Genomic DNA, 21,084 nt, shown 5'->3' on the forward strand with positions numbered 1-21,084 from the left:
GTTTTTCTTGTTATAAATGTTGTCCACCTGGATTCTCCAGATTCTCTCTCAGAGGCTTTCTTTTTTTTTTTTCCTGTGGTTGATTTGGTCTCTGTCGCCAACACTGGGGGGCTTGCACTTAACACCCTGTAGCTCTGTAAAAAATGGGGCACCTTGTGTTAGGAAGAGCTAACATGTTGAGTGCCTAGAACACAGATGAGCTCATTTCGTTTTCACAACTACTTGATGGAACTGGGGATGGTTATTCCAATTTTACAGCTGGCAAAACTGAGGCCCGTAGAGGTGACACGGGTCTGAATCCGTGCCCTAAGCCTGATGATACATTTTCTTTGATTTTTCTTCGATTGCAGGTGAGGTTCAACATTCCCTCTGGCACCAACAAACTTTTTGCTTTTTGCTTTTGAGATGGAGTCTTGCTTTGTCACCCAGGCTGGAGTACAGTGGTGAGATCTCAGGTGACTGCAGCCTCCACCTCCTGGGTTCAAGCAATTCTTTGGTCTCAGCCTCCTGAGTAGCTGGGACCACAGATGCTCACCACCACGCCTGGCTAATTTTTTGTATTTTTAGTAGAGATGGGGTTTTGCTATGTTGTCCAGGCTGGTCTCAAACTCCTGTCCTCTAGTGATTCGCCCACCTCGGCCTCCCAAAGTGCTGAGATTACAAGCGTGAGCCACTGTACCCGACTCCCTCTGGCATTTCGCTTTGTGATGAGTTGCCTTTTGCCAGTTTTTATTTTTACATTATTATTTTCACCAGAGACTTTTGAAGTTAGCCTTTTAAAATCTTGAGCTGGCTGGGTACAGTGGCTCACACCTGTAATCCCAGCACTTTGGGAGGCCGAGGCGGGCAGATCGCCTGAGGTCAGGAGTTCGAGACCATCCTGGCCACCATGGTGAAACCCCGTCTCTACTGAAAATACAAAAATTAGCTGTGCGTGGTGGCATACGCCTATAGTCCCAGCTACTCAGGAGGCCGATTCAGGAGAATTGCTTGAACCCGGGAGGCAGAGGATGTAGTGAGCCAAGATTGCGCTTGTGCCCCTGCACTCCAGCGTGGGTGACAGAGTGAGACTCTGTTGCAAAAAAAAAAAAAAAAAAAAGTTGAGCTTCCCTTTGTCCCCTATCCTATATTCAGTTTGCTCCAAGCGTACCACCCATGTGTGACTATACCTCTGATGCCTCCAGCGGTTCTCCTCTCATGCACTGCAGCGGCTCCCACCCTACCTCAAGTCACTGTTGTCATTGTAGCCGCTTCACCATTGTCCCTGCCTATAGCATCAGCCATCCCCTCTCTTCCCGATCTCCAGCTGGCTGGCTGGGATGGACGCCTCACACCTGGCAGGTTCAGCACAGAACTCTTTTTTTTTTTTTTTTTTTTTAGATGGAGTCTCACTCACCGCACACCCAGGCTGCAGTGCACTGGTGCTATCTCAACTCACTGCAACCTCCGCCTTCCAGGTTCACGCGATTCTCCTGCCTCAGCCTCTTGAGTAGTTGGGATTACAGGCACATGCCACCACACCTGGCTGATTTTTGTATTTTTAGTAGACACGGGGTTTCATCATTTTGGCTAGGCTGGGCTCAAACTCCTGACCTCAGGTGATCCACCTGCCTCGGCCTCCCAAAGTGCCAGGATTACAGGCCTGAACCACGGCAACTGGTCTGAACTCTTGATGGCTCCCCCTTACTTCCTTTTCCATCCTCACCTCCTAAACTGTCCTCCTTCACTGTGTCTCTTCTCAGTCAAGGCTGCCACCTTCTACCAAGTTGCACAGTCCCCAGACCTGAGTCGTCTTGATTCTTGTCTGCCTTAGGTCAGAAAATGTCCTCACCCTGCAAATTCCTGTCTACACAGAACCTGTGAATGTGACCTTCGCAGGTCTGTGTAGGGCTTGGAAATGGGGTCTTTGTGGATATAAACAAGTTACTGCCCTGGAAATGTAATCAAGTTAAGATGAGGTCATACCACATTAGGACTGGTGTCCTTATAAGAAGAGGGACACAGCCGAACACACAGGTGAGGATGGCCGGGTGACTGGAGTGATGTATCCACAAGCCAAGGACACCGAGGGCTTCTGGCAGCTACTAGAGGCGGGGAAGCTTTCTTCCTGAGAGCCTTTAGAGGGAGCGTGGCCCAGCTGACACCTTGATTTTTGCGTATCTAACTTCCAGAACTGTGAGAGAATGAATTTCTGTTGTTCTCAGCCACCCAGTTTGCAGTCTTTTGTCATAGCAGCTCCAGGAAACCAATACGTTCTCTTTTACTGGATCTTGCCTTATTCATTTCATTGACAAGCCCTGTAATCCCTCCCTCCAAAATACATCCCGAATTGGATCATCTTTCCTCACCTGCACTGATGACACCTGGTCCATGCCCCTGAAGGGGCTTCTACTGGTCTCTCTGCTCTTGCCCACCCCATCCCTTCCCTTTCACCGCCCCCATCCCCAGAAGAGAGCTTTAAAAATGCAAGTCAGGCGAGGCACAGTGGCTCACGGCTGTAATCCCAGCACTTTGGGAGGCCGAGGTGGGCGGATCACTTGAGGTCAGGAGTTCAAGACCAGCCTGGCCAACATGGTGAAACCCCGTCTCTACTAAAAATTACAAAAAATTGCTGGGTGTGGTGGTGTGTGCCTGCAGTCCCAGCTACTTGGAAGGCTGAGGCATGAGAATCACTTGAACTCGGCAGGCAGAGGTTGCAGTGAACTGAGATTGAGCCACTGTACTCCAGCCTGGGTGACAGAGTGAAACTATGTCTCAATAAAAAAAAAGCAAGTCAGTCCACATTGCTCCCTGCTCCTATAAGATCCTAACTCCCCCATGGCCCATGAGGACTCTCTCTGCTCTCCGCTGGTAACCCTTCCTGCTTTGGTCATTCTGCTTCTGCCAAGGTCTGTCTGTCTTTGCTTTTCTCTTTTTGCCACAAACAGACCAAACTCGTTCTGACCTTAAGAATTTGATATGCCTTCTATTTAGAATTGTGTATGGCTCCTTCTCATCATTCAGGGCTCAGCTCAGATATCACCTCCTCAGAGAAGCCTTCCCTGACTACCCAAGTCAAATGGCTCCACACTGTCACTTTCCACCCCAGGACATGTTTGTTTGTTTGTTTGTTTGGTTGGTTTTTTGAGATGGAGTATTGCTCTGTCTCCCAGGCTAGAGTGCAGTGGCGCGATCTCAGCGCACTGCAGTCTCTTTCTCCCAGGTTCAAATGATTCTCGTGCCTCAGCCTCCTGAGTAGCATGTGCCACCACGCCCGACTAATTTTTGTATTTTTAGTAGAGGTGGGGTTTCACCATGTTGGCCAAGCTGGTCTCAAAGTCCTGGCCTCAAGCGATCTGCCTGCCTCAGCCTGCTGAAGTGCTGGGATTACAGGCGTGAGCCACCGTGCCTGGGACATCATTTCATTTCCTTCATGTCATTCCTCGTTCTCTGAGTTTCTTGTCTGTTTGCTTTCTTGTTTATGGCCAGTCTGCTCTTACTGGAGTGTAAGCTCCTCTCAGGCAGGGAATTTACCTGTCTTGTTCATCACAATCCCTAGTGCCTGGCAGAGAGTAGGCACTTGAAAAATATTGCTGAATTTACTAATGCTGCCCTCAGCATCATCTTCCTAAATCATATTTGAGATTCTTTAACAACCCCTACCTCGAAGTTTTCCGTGGTTCCTTTGTTCTTACTGAATAAGGTCTAAGCATCTTGGCACAGGGTTCCTGACCCTCCTTGGCATATTTCCATCCCCTTTCCAGGCTTCCTCCCAGAACATGTTCACACATACCTGTGCCCTGCCTTGACATCTTCTGTTCCCTAAACCTGCCCTGCTACTCCTGGAATGCATGTCCACCCAGCTGCTCCCATCCTGAAAGGTGTGCCTGCCCAGCTGCTCCCATCCCAGAAGGCGTGCCTGCCCAGCTGCTCCCATCCCGGAAGGCGTGCCTGCCCAGCTGCTCCCATCCCGGAAGGCGTGCCTGCCCAGCTGCTCCCATCCCGGAAGGCGTGCCTGCCCAGCTGCTCCCATCCCGGAGGGCGTGCCTGCCCAGCTGCTCCCGGTCCCAGCCCCAACCTGCTTCTCAACCTTTTCTGCATCCTTTTGCATAGCACTCTGTGCAATCTTGCCTTGATGCATCTAGTTGAAGGCCCTGCCCCCAGTCCCTCTCTGGACCCTCCTGGAGTACTGTAGCACATTTGGCCTTACGGTACGTCCTCTGCCAGATCCTGCCCTACTTGAAACTTTGAGGTCCTGGCTGTCTGGAATCCCACCTCCTTACTGACTCACTCTCATAGTTGGGTGGCACGGTTCTCTGTATACAGACCTGTGTACAAATAACATCCCACTTATACATAGTATCGAATTGGATTGAAACTTAGAGCATCGCCGAGGGACCCCTGGGCTGCTGGGAATGACTTCCCTTTGTCATTTGTTGTGTGTGTGTGTCCATCTGGTGACGCAGCATATCTGCGTTATTATCTATTCACAGACACCTGTATCTACCATGTTCAGGATGACAAATTGGGTTTAAATTCCCCAGGAACTCTAGCATTTAGATCACAGGGGTTTGATTCAACCCGTTTTCTCAAGTCACTGGCTGCAATAATAGTAAAAATAGAGACATAATAAACATATGTAGTATCTGCTTGTGGGCCAGTCTTTGTGCTGAGAATTTGGCATGCATAATCTCATTTAATCCATACCACCACCCTAGGAGATAAGCTCCACCTCAGGAGGTAGGTTGGTGTTATAGTCACAAGCAGGGATCAAATTAATTCAGCCACTGTGGGAAGCAGTTTGGCAATTTCTCAAAGAGCTTAAAACAGAGCTACCATTGGACCCAGCAATCCCATTACTGGGTGTATACCCAAATGAAAATAGATCGTTACATTAAAAAGACACAGGCACTCACGTGTTCATGACAGCATTATTCACAATAGCAAAGACATGCAATCAACTTAGGTGCCCATCAGTAGTGGACTGGATGGAGAAAATGTGGTACACGTGCACCATGGAATACTCTGCAGTCATAAGAAAGAATGAGATCATGTACTTTTTAGCAAATGGATGGAACTGGAGGCCATTATCCTAAGCGAATTAACACAGAAACAAAACCAAACACTGCCTGTTCTCACTTATAAGTGGGAGCTAAGCATTGAGCACACATGGACATAAAGGTGGGAAAAAGAAACACTGAGGACTCTAAGGAGGGGAGAGAAGGAGGGGGATGTGGCTTGAAAAAGTACCTATTGGGTACTGTGGTCACTACCTGGGTGTAGTATATCCATGTAACAAAGCTGTACCTGTACCCTCTTATCCAAAGTAAAAGCTGAAATTAAAAAAAGAATCTAAATGTAAAGGTTGGCACAGGGTAACTATACATGAGATATATATATATATATTTTTGAGATGGAGTCTTGCTCTGTTGCCCAGGCTGGAGCGCAGTGGCGTGATCTTGCCTCATTGCAACCTCCGCCTCCCCGGTTCAAGTGATTCTTGTGCCCCAGCCTCCTGAGTAGCTGGGATTACGGGCATGTGCCGCCACACCCTGCTAAGTTTTGTATTTTTAGTAGAGACGGGGTTTCACCATGTTGGCCAGGCTGATCTTGAAATCCTGACCTCAAGTGATCCACCCATGTTGGCCTCCCAAAATACTGGAATTACAGACGTGAGCGAACTTGCCCAGCCTATTTTTTTTTTTTTTTTAAGTGCCACACTGGCTGGGCCTGAGTCTTGGCTCTTGCTGCTTACTAGCGCTGTGACCTTGTTCAATTATTTAACCTCTCCAGCCTCTGTTTCCCCATATGAGAAACAGGAATAACAGTAATATCCAGTAATCCTCTTAACTCTTAGTGTTAGGAGGATTAAGAAAGTTTCTCCTTATGTAAATGTTATTTTATTTATGAGTGTTACTATTTCTATTATTATCTTCATTTTACATAGGAATAAATAGTAGCTTCAGAGAGGTTAATCTCTTACCCAACTTCCCCCAGCTGGTAAATGGTGGAGCTTGGATTTGAATCCAGGTAGTCTGACTGAAAAAAGGTGGTTCGTTTTTACACTAGGCTACATTACCTTTCTTTTTTTTCATTTTTTATTTTTGTTTTTTTTGAGAGTGGGTCTCACTGTGGCTCAGGCTGGAGTGCAGTGGTGAGACTACAGCTCACTGCAGCCTCAACCTCCCGGGCTCAAGCGATGCCCCCACTTCAGCCTCCCAAGTAGCTGGGACTATGGACATGCGCCACCACGCCCGGCTAACTTTTGTCTTTTTAGTGGAGACGGGGTTTCGCCATGTTGCCCAGGCTAGTCTTGAACTCCTGACCTCAAGGGATCTGCCCACTTCGGCCTCCCAAAGTGCTGGGATTACAGGTGCGAGTCACCATGCTAGGCCTGTATTACCTTTCTTAGAGAGAGAAAGAGAGACAGAGACAGAGAGAGACAGACAGAGACAGAGAGAGTCAGAGAGACAGAGACAGAGACAAAGAGAGACAGACACAGAGACAGAGAGACAGAGAGAGAGAGAGAGGACGATAATTACTGGTGGAGGAGGTATTGCCAGGAAAAACATGCAATATTTAGGGACATGCTTATACTAAAAAAAGTATTTATTCTTTATGTGAAATTATCATGTAACTGTTCATCCTGTTATTTTATTTGCTACATCGGGCAGTCCTAGGAGGGGGCTTTTTCGTAGGACATCCAGTTCTCCTTTGGGATTCTGCCCTATTGCTCCTTACCTCCTGCCTTGCATCTCCCAGGAATCATGGCCACCATACCCCGGGAGACTTCTGTGTCCCTCTGGTGAGTTAGGACAGAATACGCTTTCAGAACCTGTGTTTTCACGAGTGGTGGAATGAAATGTAATATTATTTAGAACGAGGGGGAGCATCTTGCCTCTCCCTTGACCTTGAAGATCTGCCCCCAAGCCTCATGGCTCATTCGAGCCAAGAGAGAGGCATGAAGCTGGCAGGTGGGTGGTTTGTCATCTCCATCTTGAGGGAGATGAGCGAAGTGGGAGAAGCTCCCTCTTATAGATCTTTGAGTTTTCTATCCGTGGAGCCAGACTGCTGAGTCTTCTCTTCTCCTTCAAAAATGGGCAGGGACTGCTTTCTTAGCAGCCAGATCTGGGACAGATTGGATCAGCGTGAGTGAGTGGCGGTGTTGGGGATGGGGAGGCTTGACCAGCTGGTGCGGTGTCCATCAACAGGCCCGAGCTGAGAGAGCGCTGATGGCTCGGTGGCTGAGTGCCACGGGAGGCAGCTTGGGGCAATGTGTTCTCACTCTCTTGATGACCAGCTGGTGAAAAGGTTTAATAAGGATGTCCCACATCACCCTGTTTTTTTTTTTTTATTGTTTTTTAAGTCTGTATGGAGTTAACAATTTTGGCAAGCTGAAGGATTCTGGGACTCTCTCTCATCTGGCTGGTCTGGATCTGCCTTGAAAGGACCAAAGTAATTAGTATACTTGCCATTTCTATTATTCAGAGTAATGGGTTTGTAGAAGAGGAACACTGAACTCAAACAAAAAAGCCTAAGCGTTATTAGACTGGAGCACAGCAATCTTAACATTAGGTGTAGCTGAGATCATTGCTAGTGGGAGCTGCAGTCCAGCTGGGCATCTCACTCATGGTAGTTGCTTCGTAAATGTTGGCTGAGCTGAGTTGTACTTGGAAAAAAAAAGAAAAACAGGAGCTTAGATTTGGAGCAGGACTGGGCATTGTGGCTTTTTTTTTTTTTTTTTTTTCCTCTGTTTTCATGGCACTGGAGATAGAATTAGGTGACTGGTCAATAATTTTGAAGCCCAGGTATGTCTTCGATGGTTGTCCTTGCTTTATGGAACTTATTACTGTCTAGGACTTCACCTGGGGGACCTACGGTCACTGAGAATGGATGCCGGGAAGTCCCTTTGGGTATGACTTCCATGCTGGTACTTAGAGTTTGAGGATGGGCCTAGGCCTTGTCAGGTACTTACTGACTGTACTGGATGACCCAAGGCTATCCCCAGAGAGATCATTTTAGGATAGACCCTAGAACCTGGATACCCAACGTGCTGTCCATGGAGTAAATGTGGCTCATCAGAATCTGGGGAGCAGGTAGCCTTTTTGAAACTTAAAAACCAGGTCTAATGTATATACACTCATATGCCCAGGGCTTAAAGTCTCAGCCCAATGAGTTTGGATGATGGCATATATACCTGTATAACCACTACCCAAAATGAGATAGAGAACGTTTCTTTTCTTCCTTTTTTTTTTTTTTTTTTTTCGAGATAGAGTCTCGCTTTGTCGCCCAGGCTGGAGTGCAGTGGCATGATTTTGACTCACTGCAACCTCTGCCTCCCGGGTTCAAGTGATTCTCGTGCCTCAGCCTCCTGAGTAGCTGGGATTACAGGTCCCCACCAGCATCCTGGCTAATTTTTGTATTTTTTGTAGAGATGAGGTTTTACCACGTTGGCCAGGCTGATCTTGAACTCCTGGCCTCAAGTGGTCCACCTGCCTTGGCCTCCCGAAGTGCTAGAATTACAGGCATGAGCCACCATGTCCAGCTGAGATAGAGAACATTTCTGACATCCCAGAAAGAGCTCCTAGTCCCTAAGTCAGGCTCCCTCCCAGCCACCAGTTAATGACTTCTAGCCATAGAGTCGTTTTGCGTATCCTTGTGCTTAAATGCAGTCGTATAGTATCTATATATTTTTTGTTGTTTGTCTTCCTTCACTCAGTGTAATGATTTTGAGATTCATCCAATGTTGGCATGATAGCAGTTTGTTCCCTTTTATTGCTAAGGAGTATTTCATTTCATAAATATACTACAATGTGTTTATTCATTCTCCTGCTGATGGACATTTGGGTTACTTCCAATTTAGGGCTGCTGTGAATAAAGCTTCTGTGAACGGTCTTGTGTAAGTCTTTGTGTGGACGTACGTTTTCCTTTCTCTTGAGGAACAAGGGGAAGAATGACTGGGTCATATGGTAGATTTTTTTTTTTCCCTTATTTAAGCAAAAGTACTTTTTCCTAGTTTGGAGATTGTAAGCCAAGCTCCTGCCCATCATTATCACTGGGTAGGTGTAGCTAAGAAGAGTCAGGTCATTCAAGCCCATCTACGTTGATTAATAACTGTAATTGAAGCTGAAGGTAATTGATTATAATTTTGAGCTGTTGGGTTTAATTCTGTAAAATTATGTGAAGCTGGTATATTATGAAGGCTTCTTGATAAAAGCAAATTAGGTACAGATATAGCCCCCATATGGATTTGATTCATACTGAGTCATGATTAATAACTGACATGCCACATTTAAGGCTGACTCAATGCAAAATTCATGCGGCCGCTCGTCATGGGTTTCTGATTGACTGACTTGATATTGAACAGACATGGGTGGCCTCATTCTGGAGGGTTACATGCAGATTCCTTCCTTCTTCCGAGCTTCTCTGTCTGCTCTCTGGTCTCCTGCCCTGTCACATCTGGATTATGTCCGGAGCCCAACAGCTGGATGTTGGTGTCCCATCTCCCCAGTTAAATAAATTCTGCTTGCTGATGCCAGGTTACCCTTCCAAAATGCCTCCGTTACCCTGCCAAAGACAGTGGGTGCTTGATGCTGACCCGCTCCAAGCTGGCTAAGCTGCTGCAGCATCACGTGTGACGCTTTAAAACACAGTGTCCATGCCCCTGCACTGGCGAATCTCTTTCTGTAGGTTGTGGAGGGGAGCTGGTGTCTGTAGCTTGAAAACTCCAGGTTGATTTTGCAGTACAACCAGAGTTGGAAACAAGCCACCCCTTGTGTGAAGGCCAAACCATTCTGCCTGGTTGCATAATTATACCCAAATGTCTGGTTGTAAACTCCTCCCTGCCTTCTTTAGCCTTGCAGACACCACAACATAAACTTCTGTATACTTGCCTCCAGACTCCGCCCACTCTACACTTCCCAGCTAGAAAGGTCCCGTCCTCATTTCCTTTCCAGATTGTGTCCAGCCTTCCAGAGCCCCTCCCTGTTCTTTGATGTTCTGCTTTTTAAATTTTGAAACAACATTGATATCCCCTTTCTTGGCATGACTGCAGATTCCCTTAATTTATCCTGTCCTGTGTCTTCTGTAGCCTCTCTTATTATGGTGCAGAGCCAGCTAGCTCCTGAAGGCAGGGCCCAGATCCACACTGGCTCTTTCTTCCTCTCCTGCAACCCCTGGGGTCTGGCACAGTATTGGCCGTGTAACAGTCTCTGCTTAGGGACTTGCTGATTGACTTTTAACTGTTAATTTTATATCTGATTTGGAGACAGAACTTAGAGACACCACTTGGCTTCTGTACTTTCTGAGTAATTATTATTATTATTATTATTCATTTTGAGATAGATTTTTCACTCTTGTTGCCCAGGCCAGAGTGCAATGGCGTGTTCTTGGCTCACTGCAACCTCCACCTCCCAGGTTCAAGCAATTCTTACTGCCTCAGCCTCCCAAGTAGCTGGGATTACAGGTGCCCACCACCACACCCGGCTACATTTTGTATTTTTAGTAGAGATAGGGTTTTACCATGTTGGCCACACTGGTCTCGAACTCCTGACCTCAGGTGATTTGCCTGCCTCAGCTTCCCAAAGTGCTGGGATTACAGGCGTGAGCCACCGCGCCCAGCCTCTGTCTGATTATTGCTCTGACTTACATGGATTGCAAGTCTGTGCGTCCTCCTTAGGTATACAGTAGCCTCCTTGAGGTTAGAGTCCATGTTCCTCTGGTTCAACAAACATGAAGGAGGACTTACTTCGTAGCAGGCACTGAGTTGGGTGCTGTTCTTTTGAACTGTGTCTTCCTGTCCTACCTCTGTGTACCTTTTTAGAGTTGTGAAGAGTTGATACATTCAGTGCACTGTAAGTGAGCTATGTGTAATAATTTTCTTTCCCCTATTTCTTACGAGAAAAATTTTGTTTTGTGGCTTGGATTTTTTTTCAGTATTTAAACTGTCACTACTATAATAAAGGAAATGCTCAACTGCACCCATCATGCTGGAATATTCTGATGTATCCCTTAAGGAACTCTTCACAAATTCATTTCTATTGCCAGAGCTGAAATGGTTTCAGGGCTGGGCGCGGTGGCTCAAGCCTGTAATCCCAGCACTTTGGGAGGCCGAGACAGGCGGATCACGAGGTCAGGAGATCGAGACCATCCTGGCTAACACGGTGAAACCCCGTCTCTACTAAAAAATACAAAAAACTAGCCGGGCGAGGTGGCGGGCGCCTGTAGTCCCAGCTACTCGGGAGGCTGAGCCAGGAGAATGGCGTGAACCCGGGGGTGGAGCTTGCAGTGAGCTGAGATCTGGCCACTGCACTCCAGCCTGGGCAACAGAGCGAGACCCCGTCTCAAAAAAAAAAAAAAAAAAAAAAAAAAAAAGAAATGGTTTCAGAATGAGCACTTACACAGAAATGGAAAGGTTTGCCTAATGTGGGCTGGGTGTTAAACTGATTTTTTTTAAAAATTATTCTGGGCTGGTATCGCTGATACCAGAGGGAAATTAATAGCATTATAAAGTACAGATCCCTGGGGCAGTTTGCATGATATTTTGAGAAAAGGGATCGGATTATGAGCCTTTCTAGGTTTTGAGAACTACAGAAGGGAAATAGGGATTTTGTTCTCAGGGACTCCGAAGAAGAGTTTGTAAATACCTGGTGATTTTAAATATTTTCTCCAGTCCCTTTCAGCCTTCTGCTGTTAAGGCTATGGTTGTTAAGGTTGTCATGCAGAAACATTTCTGAAAATTGAGATTTTGTACATAGGATTCTGTACTCCCATTGGATTTTCATTGTGAGATCAGGGTGAAAATGTGGGAAGATGCTGGGTGCCCCTATTCCAGCACATAAACTATCACTTTTTCTCCTGTTTTCAGCATGATATCCTCACCCTTAACTGGCCTGGGGGTCCTGCAATGTGTGGTGGGACAGTTGCCTGGCTTCCTGGGGTCCAGGAGTAATCTGGGTTTTACTTGCTTCTTACCCAAGCCTCCGCCAGGTCTCTTTTAGGCCCGTCTGCACTCTCATTGTCAAAGGCTCCGGGGCTATTCTGGGGCTCTGTGGGGTGAAGCACCTTCCTTCTAGTCTCTTTCTCCAGCCCGAGGTGGCAGCCTTCACGAGCATCCGTCAGGGATTACCTGCTCCTCTCTTCAAGCTTCACGAGCATCCATCAGGGATTACCTGCTCCTCTCTTCAAGCTTCCAAAATGTGGCTGCCATGTCCTCTTCCTTTCCTTCTGCCTTTGGCCTTTGAATCCTTCATATCCCTATACCTTTACTCTAGTGAGAATTTGGGAGCTTGTATTCCACTGGCCATGTTTAACTAGAAGCCCTACAATGTACATTGTGTGATATTCCAAAGTGGACTAGGAATTTCACATTAGTGTAGGAAAATTAGATTTAGAGGGGAATTATTCTCTGATTTGCTATACTAAGTGATGCTGTGAATACTGTTTATTTTTATTTTTGAGACGGAGTCTGACTCTGTTGCCCAGGCTGAAGTACAGTGGTGTGATTTTGTCTCACTGCAACCTCTGCCTCCTGGGTTCAAGTGATTCTTCCACCTCAGCCTTCCGAGCAGCTGGGACTATAGGCATGCATCACCATACCTGGCTAATTTTTGTATATTCAGTAGAGACGGGGTTTCACCATATTGACCAGACTGGTGGCAAACTCTTGACCTCAAGTGATCTGCCTGCCTCAGCCTCCCAAAGTGCTGGGATTTCAGGCATGAGCCACCGTGCCTGGGCATGTTATAATCATTAACTGTTAATAAGCTCTTTATTTTGGGTATTTTAGATTTTCAGAAATATTGCAAAAATAGTACAGCGAATTTCTGAATAGTGCCCTTCATCCAGTTTCCCCCAATGTGAAAATCTTACATGATAGTCTTGACACGTTTGTCAAAGCTAAGAATTAACATTTGTTTGTTACTATTCCCTAAACTCCAGACTTTAGTTGGATATCACCAGTTTCCCCACCAATGTCCTTCTTCTGCTCTCAGATACCAATCAGGATACACACTGCTTTTACACTGTTCCTATTTTAAAGTATAATTTCTAGTAGAGGAAGGCATACCTTTTATTCAGAGACATAGACCAAAAGTATAACATCTGTACATTTTGTTTTGAAATCCCCAACTTCAGCTATGCTGCTGGGAAGGGATTATAGCGTGACTTACAAAATTGCTTGTTTCTCTACCTACTTCTAAGGCAATCATGGGATATTAATGGGTTTAAATTTGTGAGGTTTGATTTATCTTCGTGAAGCAAGTATTTACAGGATTATTAGCCCTGTTCCTTAGTGGCCAAAAATTTTCTAGTGCTGGGTTTTCTTGGAGTAGTTTCTATCACACTATTGGGGAATGCTAGGGGATCGATTGCATTCAGTTATTGCTGATGCTGATTCATCTTGGACTTTGGCTTTGGGATTCCTTCCCTGATAATGGGGGAGGCGGTAACTTGAACCTGGTCTTTACTCTGAATCATCAAGTAGGGGTAGAGGGTGGCACAGTCAACTTGGGATGGACCAGCTTGCTCTGGGGCTTTGGGAAGCCACTGGCTCTCTTTGCTGTCAGCCTTTTCTTCTGTTAAGTGAGGTTTTTAAATTACGTGGTCTCCTAAAGTCCCATTTGACTCTTAAGTGAGTCTGTGATTCTATCAGTAGACTCTTGAGTAGATTATCTGTGAAACTTCGAAAATTCTACGTTGACACCTTTCCACACCCATGAAAATCTCAATTATTTTAAACAATTACTCACCCCATGTTTGTGAAAGGACTGAAGGCATTTGAGTATGAGTCTATATAATACTTAATTTGGAAGCTAAAAATTACTCTAAAAATCAGGCATTAGACCAAAAAATGGGTGTTGAATCACTTCCTGATCATGTGTTCTGATTTCTCCACCCCCGTTGCTCCCCTTCGTTAGCGAGGATGACGGAGAATGCATTTAGGCAACAAATGTTGAACAGTCACCCTGTCCAGGACTACTCTGATGGGGATGCCAGGTACAGAGATGCTTAAGGCATAGCCCTCTCCTGGGCATGTGCGACATCCTGGGAGTTATGGACACAAGTGATGGATCTGGTGTGATGGAAAAGAGCCACCTTAGAAGTGGGGTGTAGGGCAAGATAGGAGGAGGAAGAGAGGATGCCTGCAGAAGGTACACGGGGAGAGGGATGAATCCAAAACAGCACTGACCCGTTGCATGTTTCCTGCTGGGAACCGGATTGGGGTGGTATTTGCATTGACTCTCAGGATTCTTAGGACAACCCTGTGAAATGTACTATTTTCAGGTGACAACACTGAGCTGCAGAAGAGAGCTTAGGTTATTTGACGGGGGCTACCTAACCAGTAAGTAGCTGAGCCAACATTCAAACTCGGACTTGATTCTAAGTCTTGCATTTTCCCGTAATAAATATGGACTTGGGCAAAGAGTTGAGGGTGTTTGGAAGAAAGGACACGGCAGATGGGTCTTGGCATTTTGGTGTTGTCACAGATGGAGCTGCTCAGGCCAAGGTGAGGGAGCAGAAGAGTTCAGCAACAACCGGGGGCTGTAGTGCAAATGGGGGGGTCCCTAACAGTTGGGTAGGCCAGTCTCAACCTCAACTCCTGTCCTTCCTTCCCTTCTCTCCCTCCCCCTCCCCCTCCCTCCCTCCCTCCCTCCCTTCTTTCTTTCTCTCTCTCTCTCTCTCTCTCTTTCTTTCTTTCTCTCTCTCTCTCTTTCTTTCTTTCTTTCTTTCTTTCTTTCTTTCTTTCTTTCTTTCTTTCTTTCTTTCTTTCTCTTTCTTTCTTTCTCTTTCTTTTCTTTCTTCTTTCCTTTTCCCCTTTCCTTTCCTTTCCTTTTCCCCTTTCCTTTCCTTTCCTTTCTTTCCTTCCTCCTTTCATTCCTTTCCTTCCTTCCTCTCTTTCTCGCTTCCTCTCTTTCTCTTTCTTTTTTTTCAGAGTTTTGCTCTGTCGCCCAGGCTAGAGTGCAGTGGCTCAATCCCAGCTCACTGCAACCTCTACTTCCCGGGTTCAAGTGATTCTCCTGCCTCAGCCTCCCAAAGAGCTGGGATTACAGGCACCCACCACCATGCCTGGCTTTTTTTTTTTTTTTTTTTTTTTTTTTTTGTATTTTTAGTAGAGACAGGGTTTCATCATGTTGGTCAGGCTGGTCTTGAACTCCTGACCTCAGGTGATCCGCCTTCCTAGGCTTCCCAAAGTGCTGGGATTACAGGCGTGAGCCACCACGCCTGGCCTATACTCAACTTCTTAAATGTCACCTTGCCTGGGAATCACTTTGTTCAACATGAAGACTTCTGAGCCCTGTGGTAGACCTACCAAACCAGCCAAAGACTGAAGTTTACTTTCAATCCCTTCTCTTGTGTGTGTGTGTTTTTTTTTTATTTCCTCCTCAGCCCTTTTGCAGGAGTGTGTGTGTGTGTGTGTGTGTGTGTGTGTGTGTGTGTGTGTTTTGAGATAGTCTCTTGTTCTGTCATCCAGGCTGGAGTGCCATGGTGTGATCTCAGCTCACTGCAACCTCCACCTCCCGGGTTGAAGTGATTCTCATGTCTCAGCCTCCCGAGTAGCTGGGATTACAGGCGTGTGCCACCATGCCTGGCTAATTTTTGTGTTTTTTAGTAGAGACAGGGTTTCACCACATTGACCAGACTGGTATTGAACTCCTAACCTCAGGTGATCCGTCTGCCTTGGCCTCCCAAAGTACTTACAGGCTTACAGGCGTGAGCCACTGCGCCCTGCCAGGAGTTTTCTTTTACTGTTGAAATACTCATCCTTGAGCTTCTTTCATTATTTAGCAAAAGAAATTGGGCTGCTTTGGTCTTAGCCACATTTAACTTGGAGGATGGGCCCCACCCAAACCTTGCCCCTGCGTTCATTCGATTGGGTGGGCTTTTCATTTTCATTTCAGGAATAAAGAGGCAAAAAAGACTTTGAGGGTACAGCGAGGCCCCTGCCATGTGTGCTGAAGCTGATTATGGATTCCTTTTGTAGACAAAGGTGAGGAAATGGAAGGTGCCAGCCATCAGCTTCTTAGGATTATACCTTGTGTCTTCAGGGATGGCCCTGTTAGCCCACTTGTTTGCCTTTACAGGGGGGGTCACAGCTGCAGCAGGACTTTTGCTTTCTACCATCCGGGGCTATGAAGGCACTGGCTGGCAAGAGTATGCCCCGAAGTCTTGGGCCCGGTGCTCAGCACCTTCTCCTCTGTGGTCTGCCCCTCCCAGACCCTGCTTCTTAGGGGTAATTGAGAGGTATTCAGATACCCTGCTTTCTATTTCTGCACCAGCTAGTTCATATGTCACTACACCCAGGTGTAAAAATGCCTGACATATAAAGGAGCATTGCTGATGTTGAGAGTTCACCTCACCACCTGTGTTGGGGGATTATTTAAAAAGTGATGCTTATCACAGGATCCGACAATTCCACTCGTTGGCACTTATTTACCGAAATGAATGGAAAACTTCCAGTCTACGCCAATACCTGCACACGGGTGTTTATAGCTGCTTTATTCATAATTGACACAACTCAGAAGCAACCAAAAAGTCCTTCCATAGGTGAGCAGATAAACTGTGGTACATCCAGACAATAGAATATTATCCAGTGCTAAAAAGAAATGCTTTATCAAGTCATGAGAAGACACGGAGGAATCTTAAATGCACGTTACCAAGTGAAAGAAGCCAATCTGAAAAGGTTCCACGCTGTGTGGTTTCAACTATATGACATTCTGGAAAAGGCAAAACTACAGAGACAGTGAAAAGGGGATTTCCAGGGACTAGCGGGGAAGGAGGGATGAATAGTTGGAGCACAGGGGCTTTTTAGGGCAGTGAAATATATGATACTGTAAAGATGGATACATGATATTATATATGTGTCAAAATCCATGGAATGCATAGCACCAAGAGTGGACCCTAATGGAAACTACGGACCAGCTGGGCGTGGTGGCTCACGCCTGTAATCCTACCACTTTGTGAGACCGAGGCAGGTGTGTCACTTGAGGTCAGGAGTTTAAGACCAACCTGACCAATATGGTGAAATCCCATCTCTACTAAAAGGACAAAAATGAGCTGGGTGTCATGCGGGCACCTGTAATCCCAGGTACTTGGGAGGCTGAGGCATGAGAATTACTTGAACCCGGGAGGCAGAGGGTGCAGTGAGCCGAGATTACGCCACTGCACTCCAGCCTGGGTGACCCTGTCTCAAAACAAACAAACAAAAACAAAAAACAAAAAACAAAACAAAAAAAAGATGGCCCTTGGGTATTAGTGCCGCATCAGTGTGGGTTCATCTGTTGTATCAAATGTACCACTGTGATGTGATGTTGATAGTGGGCATAGTTTTGTGTAGTGGGGACGGGCAGGCATATGTCAGGATTCTTGGTACTTTCCACTCAATTTTGCTATCAGTCTAAAAGTGCTCTAAAAAATAAAGTTGAAGAAAAGTCACATATGCCTGTATTAATTTTCTATTGCTGATGTAACAAACTACCATGAATGCAGTGGCTTAAAACAGTGCAAATTTATTATCTTACAGCACTGGAGGTCTGAAGTCCCCGGTGATTTTAACTGCGACAGAGTCAAGGTGGCAGCAAATCCTCCTGGAGGATTTGGAGGAGAAGCTGCTTCCCTGCCTTCTCGGCATCTTGGGGCCACCTCCCTTCCCTAGCAGATGGCCTTTTCTTCATCCTCAAGCCAGCAGCATGGCATCTTCCAATCTCTTTCTGACTACAGCCTCTGCTTTTGTTATCACATTTTCTCTCTGATTCTGACCCTTCTTTTTTTTTTTTTTTTTGCGATGGAGTATCGCTCTATCACCCAGGCTGGAGTGCAATGGTGTGATCTTGGCTCACTGCAACCTCTGCCTCCTGGGTTCAAGTGATTCTCCTGCCTCAGCCTCCTGAGTAGCTGGGATTACAGGTGCCTGCCACAATGCCCAGCTAATTTTTGTATTTTTAATAGAGACAGGATTTCACCACGTTGGTCAGGCTGGTCTCAAACTCCTGACCTCGTGACTCTGACCCTTCTCACTCCTTCGTAAGGATCCTGTGGTTACACTGGCCCTACTCAAAGAAGCCAGGATCATCTCCTCATCTCCAGGTCCTTAATTTAATCCCATGTACAGAGTCCTTTTTACTTGTAATGTGAAATATTCACAGGTTTAGGCATTAGGACACAATCATCTTTTCTACCACACTCGCCCTTTAAATAACTTTTCAGCTGGGCGCGGTGGCTCACACCCGTAATCCTAGCACTTTGGGAGGCTGAGGTGGGCATCACTTGAGGCCAGGAGTTCAAGGCCAGCCTGGCCAACATGGTGAAACCCTATCTCTACTAAAAATACAAAAATTAGCTGGGCGTGATGGTGCACACCTGTAATCCCAGCTCCTTGGGAAGCTGAGGCACGAGAATCTCTTGTACCCAGGAGGCGGAGATGGAGGTTTCAGGTCACGCCACTGTACTCCAGCCTAGGTGACAGAGCGAGACTCTGTCTCAAAACAAAAACAAAAACAAAAAACAAACAACAAGGAATTTTGCTTTGGGTGCTTTTTTCATTTTAGACAGGCAACCCTATTCAATTTCCCAATTGTTCTTTGGTGGTTTTCCAGTTTGTGTGTGAGGCAGGGAGGCTGGCGAGGAAAAGAATTGAAGGAAATCCAGCTGGATCCTGAATTTGACTGGAAAGAGAAAGGACAGTGATTCTCAAGGAGGGGACCCACCTGAATCAGCTGGGATGCTTTTGCATTGCAAGCATCCCAAATTCCAGCACACCCTCCCTTGAGAGACACTTCTCTTCTGCTCCTGCTCCTTGAATAGCTTGTGCATTGTGTGTTTCTCGTGTATAAGGGCAGAAAAAAGGTTGGTACTCAGTGATGCAGAGGGAGGGAAGGGAATGTGGACAGAAGAGGTTGGATCCGGGGCTGAAAAGGAGATGAGAGCAGAGGTTGGGGAGTTCTCTTGAGTGATACTGACAGCAATATTAGGTTTCCTCATCACAGGATGGAGTGTGGGGAAGATTTAGAGGGTGAGAAGAGTGGGCTTACCTGGGCCATATGGTTTTAGAGTTGTCAAAGGTGGGACTGTATGGGAGAACCAGAGAAGTTGCTGCACAGGTCAGGTTTAAAAAAAAGAATTGGGCCAGGAGCAGTGGCTCACGCCTGTAATTCCAGCACTTTGGGAGGCCAAGGTAGGCAGATCACTTGAGGTCAGAAGTTCGAGACCAGCCTGGCCAACATGGCAAAACCCTGTTTCTACTAAAAATACAAAAATTAGCCAGGTGTGCTGGCGCACGCCTATAATCCCAGCTACTTGGGAGGCTGAGGCAGGAGAATCGTTTGAACCTGGGAGGCGGAGGTTGCCGTGAGCTGAGATTGTGCCACTGTGCTTCAGCCTGGGCGACAGAGACTCCTTTTCAAAAAATAATAAGAAGAGGAAGTGGTACCTTTCCAACTCTGTGCCTTGTTGCAGGTCCTCTTTGGTGGGGAGTTGACCATGCAGGGCAGCTACTGAGGGTTGTTGGATTCTAAAGCTAGGAAGACAAAGTCTGGAAAAGGGGTGGATTAGGCGGTAGCGGGGAGGAGGAGCCCTCACGTTTCCTTTGATGGTCTTTATGGACAGCCCGGCTCATGGGGTTGAACTGATCAGCCTCAGCGCCCATCCTGTTTAGTGGAGGCATTTTCATTCTTAGAGTTTTGGAGGCTGTTGCAGGTTTCCATGGGTGGCACTTAGACTTTTACTGGGAGAATTTGGCCCCGAGCAAGTGACTGTGTGTGATTGACAGCTGGAAGAAGGGAATTTATGGATTTATGCATACATTTGTTCTTTATTGTTGCTATTATAATACCTGATTCTGTCACTCTGAATGCTAATTTGAAGATGGGTGGTGCATTTGATTTTTTAAGGCAAGGCATAATTAAGTAATTTTTAGAAACCCATTCAACATTTTCTGTGTCGGCAATGACTGCCGTATAGTTACGATGGGTAGTGGGTGTACTCTAGCCAAAAGATGTCATAGCATCTATAAGAGTAAACAGCTATGGATGAGTATTTAATTTGGTCAGTGCTGGAGAGCTTCTTATTTTTAAGAGACAAGAGTCTCGCGATGTTGCCGAGGCTGGGCCTTGAACTCCTGGGCTCAAGGCTCCCTAGTAGCTAGGACTACATTCATGCATCACCATACCAGCTTGTCCACTGGAGAACCTTTTATCAAATTGGCTTTGCTGAGATTTCAGACCAGCCTAATTTTTTTTCTTCTCTTTCATGTTTATCCTCTCATTGAGTTGGTTATGGTCCTGCTTGGTCATTTCCTCAGATCTGCTACTTACTGCCTATAGTAGGGGTCCCTAACCTCTGGGCCATGGACCAGTGCTGATCCATGGCCTGTTAGGAACCAGGCCAAACTGCAGGTGAGCAGCAGACGAGTGAGTGAGGATTACCGCGTGAACTCCGCCTTCTGTCAGACCAGTGGCGACATTAGATTCTCATAACATGAACCCTGTTGTGAACTGTACATGCCACAGATCTAGGTTACGAGCTCCTTATGAGACTCTAATGCCCAGTGATCTGAGGTGGAACCGTTTCATCCCCAAACCACTGCCTGGTCCGTGGAAAAATGGTCTTCCACGAAACTGGCCCCTGGTGCCCAAAGGATCGGGGACCACTGACCTGTAGGACCTTGAGCAAATTACCTTACTATTCCAAGATCCAATGTCTTTATCTACAAATTGCAATAGAAAACATCATCTGCCTCCGGGGTGGTTGTGATGACAAGGTAAGTTATCAAATGTAAATCTTGGCCCTTGGAAATACCAAGTGATCAATAAATATTAGTTCCCTTCTTCCTTTTTAGAGATAAGATAATTGATGAGACCCATATGACGTTGACTTGCTGGTTATCTTCAGATATTTCAGAGGCTGTCACGGGTCACACAGGAAGGACACAGTTTTTGGTGTTCTAGGGAGCAAAACCACAGCTGAAAGGTAAAAGAGGAAAGGAGACAGATTTCAGCTCAACATAAGAAGGAACTTTGTAATAATCAGACCTGTGTTACAATGCAGTGGAACTCATGAAGTAGTGAGCAATTTGTCTTGGAAGAATTTAATTAAAATAGGATTTTTGGG

At 46.3% G+C, this 21,084-nt stretch overlaps 1 protein-coding gene and 1 long non-coding RNA gene across 7 annotated transcripts in view; one reads left to right on the forward strand and one right to left on the reverse strand.

Annotated features, from left to right (window-relative positions):
• Positions 1-21,084, forward strand: part of SLC39A11 (solute carrier family 39 member 11) — a 567,426-nt gene that overhangs the window by 145,168 nt on the left and 401,174 nt on the right. The gene's annotated exons all lie outside the window — the stretch shown is intronic.
• LOC126939925 (uncharacterized) overlaps positions 1-21,084 on the reverse strand; it is a 598,378-nt gene that overhangs the window by 43,394 nt on the left and 533,900 nt on the right. The window lies entirely within an intron of this gene.

The sequence above is a fragment of the Macaca thibetana genome, chromosome 16, assembly GCF_024542745.1.
Source record: "Macaca thibetana thibetana isolate TM-01 chromosome 16, ASM2454274v1, whole genome shotgun sequence".
Taxonomy (NCBI): domain Eukaryota; kingdom Metazoa; phylum Chordata; class Mammalia; order Primates; family Cercopithecidae; genus Macaca; species Macaca thibetana.